Source organism: Limulus polyphemus, unplaced genomic scaffold (genome assembly GCF_000517525.1).
Source record: "Limulus polyphemus unplaced genomic scaffold, Limulus_polyphemus-2.1.2 Scaffold442, whole genome shotgun sequence".
Classification (NCBI taxonomy): Eukaryota; Metazoa; Arthropoda; class Merostomata; order Xiphosura; family Limulidae; genus Limulus; species Limulus polyphemus.
The window spans coordinates 239,766-245,827 of record NW_013666052.1 but is presented as its reverse complement, the minus strand read 5'-3'; positions in this window follow the sequence as shown (position 1 = coordinate 245,827).

The following is a 6,062-nucleotide window of genomic DNA, read 5'->3' as shown; positions in this document are numbered from 1 at the left end:
GAATTTATCGCTAACAAGTCACAGACATCTACTGTAGAATAATCCTAAGCCCAACAACTACATAGTATATATTTATACTATTAAAAAATACAAATAAAAGCCATTTATTTCGACAACTGGCAAAAAAACACGTATACATATATATTATTTTTTTTTAAATCTGACACTAATATTTAATTTCTGGTTGGCTTCTCTACACTATAGCAATTGAGAGCACAAGGTAAAAATGTCTACTGACTTTAAGAGAGATGTAGGTGATTCTAATTTTAGCAAACAAAGCATTGATTCTGATCTAGGAATAACTTTGCTTGAAACTGTATTTAATTTCAAAAGTTTCCAAGATTTTTCAGAATGCCACATCAACAAACCAGTCTCATTCTTAGTAGAGGGAATACCAGGTTTCCAGCATCTCTATTTCTGCTTACGTGAAACGCTGTGAAAAGTAATTGAACCTATTCTGGTGAGTTGGCCACATACAGAAGCAGGCACACCTACACTAATCCTGGCCTTAAGTGACCGTCTTAGAGCAAGATTTAGTGTAGCCCAAAACTAAGTGCACTACCCTCTACTCGTAGAACGTTAATCACGTACAAGGAAGCTCATATTGAAATTTTGAAAAATTACTTGATTAAGCTTGAATACAGATGAATTCGTTTTCCAAAATATGAAAGGTTTACGATTATCATTTTTACATATCAAATTGCCTGAAATGTTAAGGTTAGGTCGTGAAAGTTAAAACCGGTACAACTACTTGGAAATAACGTAATAAATTTGTTTTCCTTTACATGGTGCTTTATAGATTTAAAGGCCCAGCATGGCCAGGTGGTTTAGGGCGCACGACTCGTAATCTGCGGGTCGCGAGTTCGAATCCCCGTCCCACCAAACATGTTCGCCCTTTCAGCCGTGGGGGCGTTATAATGTGACGGTCAATCACACTATTCGTTGGTAAAAAGAGTAGCCCAAGAGTTGGCGATGGGTGGTGATGACTAGCTGCCTTCCCTCTAGTCTTACACTATTGAATTAGGGACGGCTAGCGCAGATAGCCCTTGTGTAGCTTTGCGCGAAATTCAAACAAACTATAGATTTAAATCAATAGGCCCAACCAGACTGATTTGAATTCAGTTTATTTGGTCCAACTATTATTCGAGATATCATAGAAAATTTGGATTCTGCTACTTAAACTAAAGCACTTTTCTAGTGTCTCCAGTATTTTTTCCAATACACAATAATAATCATAAAATTTCCAGACATTTTTATTTGATATTATAATGTACTTAAACTGAATAAAAGTATATATATATATAACGTATAGACAGTAGCGTAGAACAACAGTAAGTTTTCACACCGAAAATATTATTGAACCATTTTAACAAGTAATATAAGTATTAAAAAAAAACAAGTAAAAAACTTGAAAACTGATTGAATTATTAAATTATCTAGACTCTACGATTCATAGTTTTATAAAGATTTTTCTGCGTGACTGCCATTTGGTGAGAAAGTTGTATTTATTAACAGTTCCTAGATAACATTTTAAGAAATTAATGGAATTGTGTCCAAATATGCTTTATGTCACTTTTACAATTTTTATATTTAAAGCATGTATGTGTGTATGAATGAGTTAACATTAATAAGCCAAAGTTATGTACTTCATACTTTAAAAATATTAGTTATAGAAATATTCTCGTTTCGCTTTCCCAAATAAATATTACTTTTTATATGTGATAATTTCTTGAGTTCTTTACAGAACTGCCTTAAAAGGCCAGTTCGAGCACAATTCCCATATTTTGTTTCTAAAGTTTTTATCAGTCTTCTTAAAGCAAAGTAGAATATATGTTGGTACAGAATGAATGTAATTCCCAGAACCTTTATAATGGGTGATTTCTATTCGAAAAAGTTACCACGTTTTATGCACCACGAACGTAAGTATTTTGATATCAAATTAGTGCGTGTGAATGAATATATGCATCGCAAACTGCCGCAAGTACCACTTGGATGGTAAATGAATGATATGACTAACGTCTTCAAGCGATGCTATCACAAGTCTCAGTCTGATTCATTAAACAAACGACACGCTATGAGGCGAAACAGATTTCATGTGTTCCAAAAAACCATATACGTTCCTCTATTTTCCAAGGATCTCTATCTTCAGACCAGCATGATGAAAGACGACTACTTAAAACATTTTAACGTCACAATATCAACGTCACAGCATATTCTCAGAACTTATACGTCAATATTTCAAGGAAAAGGGCACCAAACATTATTTCACATACTTTATTTATAAACAGTGGAGGGAAAATAAAATAACTGGTACTAATTCACATAATACTGAAATTATGAAAACTGGAAAATTAATAAATCAACCGTGCGTGCATGTTTTTAAAATAAATTTTGTGCGTCACAAATTCATCATACACAAATGTTGCATGTTAGCAATAATCTTCACATAAATGTATTTTACACATGTATTAGTAATAAACAACAGGCTATAACAACGTTTTGAATTCGTGTATCGTAATTTATTTCACAAACTAAGTAATATAAAAGTTTCGAAGTTGTATCACAATACTTAAAGATGCTTTTAGAATACTAAATGAGAGACGATAACACATTTTCTGCTAAAGCATCGTTTTTTTTTAAGTAATAGCTACACAATGGGCTATCTGTGCTCTGCCCACCACGGGTATCGAAACCCGGATTCTAGAGTTGTAAGTCCGCAGACATACCGCTGTGCCACTGGGGGGGGGGGGCACGTATGTTGTCAACTAAAGTTTCTAGCGGTATTCCACTTTCGAACCGTCAGGGCTGCTAATTTTTGCACCTGAAAAACGTGTAAGCCACTCCAATAAAATAGGCACATGTATTGTAATTTAAAGTTGTTACTAAACAAATATGGGAGATACAATGCCACCAAATGGAAAAGGGCGTAATGTAACTCTCCTCAATAGGGGGCGTCATGCATCGTAAAGCAAGAACAAGTCTCTTATTAGCTTGTAAGTAATAATTTTAACATATTATTGTAAACGTCACATTTCTCTTATTACGTCTGCCCTTTGACTTTTTTCTTGTTATTAGGTTTATGACCCGAGCCTTCTGCAAAAAATATTTTTAAATATTGGCCTCAATTAAAAATAAAAGATAGGGAAATATTTAGTGGGTGGTGTCAATACACAAAGCCTGAAAAGGTAAAGTTTGTGGCGTTAATTAAAAGTTACAAGAGTTTGTAAAAATGTAAAGAAAAACGCAGCTGAGGGTTATGTGATTTATCTAACACATACACGATGGTTTTATTATGGGTGTTAACCAAAAATAAAACTAAAATTTTATGAATAACATGCGAACCACCTGAAAATTCTGTTGGTAACAGCAAACGCAACTGAAGGTGAAATCCAGTTATAAGTTAAGTTAATAATCAGATATCCAGAAAACAGTAATTCATACACAGGGAATGATTTAAAGTTATATTAACAGTTATGAATTTCCAACACAGCCAAGATTCTGGGTGTAATTTAAAAAAAAGGGGTCCTATAATAAAAACTAACTAAAACTTATTGATAGTTATATATGTCCAACACAACTAAAGTTCTGGGTGTAATAAAAAAAGGGTTCTATAATAAAAACTAACTAACACTTATTGATAGTTATACGTGTCCAACATAACCAAGGTTGTGGGTGTAATTAAAAAAAGGGTTCTATAAAAACTAACTAAAACTTATTGATAGTTATATATGTCCAACACAACTAAAGTTCTGGGTGTAATAAAAAGGGTTCTATAATAAAAACTAACTAAATCTTATTGATAGTTATATATGTCCAACACAACTAAAGTTCTGGGTGTAATAAAAAAAGGGTTCTATAATAAAAACTAACTAACACTTATTGATAGTTATACGTGTCCAACATAACCAAGGTTGTGTGTGTAATAAAAAAAGGGTTCTATTATAAAAACTAACTAAAACTTATTAATAGTTATATATGTCCAACACAACCAAGGTTGTGTGTGTGTAATTAAATAAAAGGGTTCTATAATATAAACTAACTAAAACTTATTAATAGTTATATATGTCCAACATAACCAAGGTTGTGGTTGTAGTTAAAAAAGAAAGGATTCTATAATAAATACTAATTAAAACTTATGCTGGTGATGATATATACAACATACACAAAGTTCAAACGATGTTACATGCAAAACTGAACAAGATTCTGCTAAAGATGCAATCCAAAACATGCAATGTTACATGCAAATAAAATTCAATTAAAATTTGTTTACGGTGGCATCACAGGCAAAAAGTGGATGTCATAAGACAAGATGTACAAGAGTCTATGTAAATAAAATCTATCTGAAGATTTTGTTGATGGTGTCATATCCAATAAACACAAAGTTATATGGCGGGTACAATACAAAACATACAATGGTTTATTGTTAGATAGAACAAGATACAAGGATCTGTAAAATTTGAAACAGGTTAGATGTGTTAAAACAATCCAAAAGGCGTGGTGGTCGCGGGTTTGAATCTCCGTCCCACCAAACATGCTAGCCCTTTCAGCCGTGAGGACGTTATATAGTGACGGTCAATCCCACTATTCGTTGGTAAAAGAGTAGCCCAAGAGTTGGTGGTAGATGGTGTGACGACTAGCTCCTTTTCCTCTAGTCTTTCACTACTAAATTAGGAACAGATAGCGCAAATAGCCCTCGTGTAGCTTTGCGGGAAATTTCACAAAAATGATAATCCCAAACATTCAAGGCCTTAACAATACTTATAGAAACAAGATAAATAATTCTGTTCATATTGGTATAGACCATAAGATTCAAAGTTCTAGTAATGAAGAGTTGATATATATATATATAAGACAAACTTCCATTAATATTGTCATAAATCAGAAAATATAGGATTTGGTGATTCTTACATTAAAGTTTTATCAGCAGTGCTGAACACTATAAGATTAATAGTCCTCCTGATGTTTATATTAATAAGATAATAAAGTTTTTTAATGCTAGTATAAAATAGTTTGTAGATTATATTCAACAGCTACTGTAACAGTTGAAACTGATGATCTTCCAGTAACCTTAAAGTGTTGGTCTTGAACTTGGCTTGTTTCAGAGAATACTGCTTTAAACTTTTTTAAAAACAATAATTTTATCTAATTAATATCACTAGCACTACTTTTCAAAAGCATACCATCATATGATGCCGCCATGCAATAATACGTTCAGAATCTATAATAATAAAAGAGCGTGTCTGTGGGTCTGAGTGTGTGTGTGTGTGTCCACCATAGCTCCAAGAGGAAAGAACCTAAAAACCTCAAATTCTGCACCCATACTAAGTAGACCCTGAGGGTGTACAACTGGGTATAGGATTCTGCCATGCAGGAACACGTTCAGTATATATATAGATGTGTGTGTGTGTTCACACACACAATAACTGGTATAAATAAACACATGCACACACAAAAAAGGTTTTCATCATGAAATACTATAAAATTTCTAAAATGATTAAATATTAATTTTCATATCCCTGTTCTTATTGGAATATTCAAATGTCATTTTATAAATAATCAGAGGAAACGATATTAAACTAATTCTTGTCAATTCTAATAAACACCCGAAAGATAAAGTTATGTAATGAATTGGAACTGCTTAAAACAATACCACGTAAATGTTTTTGAAAAATATGATTTACAAAAACTAATTTACTTCCATAGAACCCACAGATTGGTATTTCCACTAAAGACTGATCGGTTTGTTAATGATTATCGCTTTTGGTACTTGATCGTCAACAACAGTGGCTGTGGCTGTGAATTAGTTGTTACTGAGAACTTCACCTACAGAGATAGTTGGCTATAGTCTGCTTCTGAATAATTCCATCATAGTTTCAGCTGGAAGATCTTACAGAAATAAAATCATTAAATAATTATCTGGAAGATTTCGATACACCACTTGTCATTGAGTTATATCGGTTTCGAGGAATTACACACTTAATCATTAACCCTGGATAAGGTTTGTTTCTTTGTTTGTTTAAAGTTGAGCACAAAGCTATGCAATGGGCTATCTGTGCTCTCCC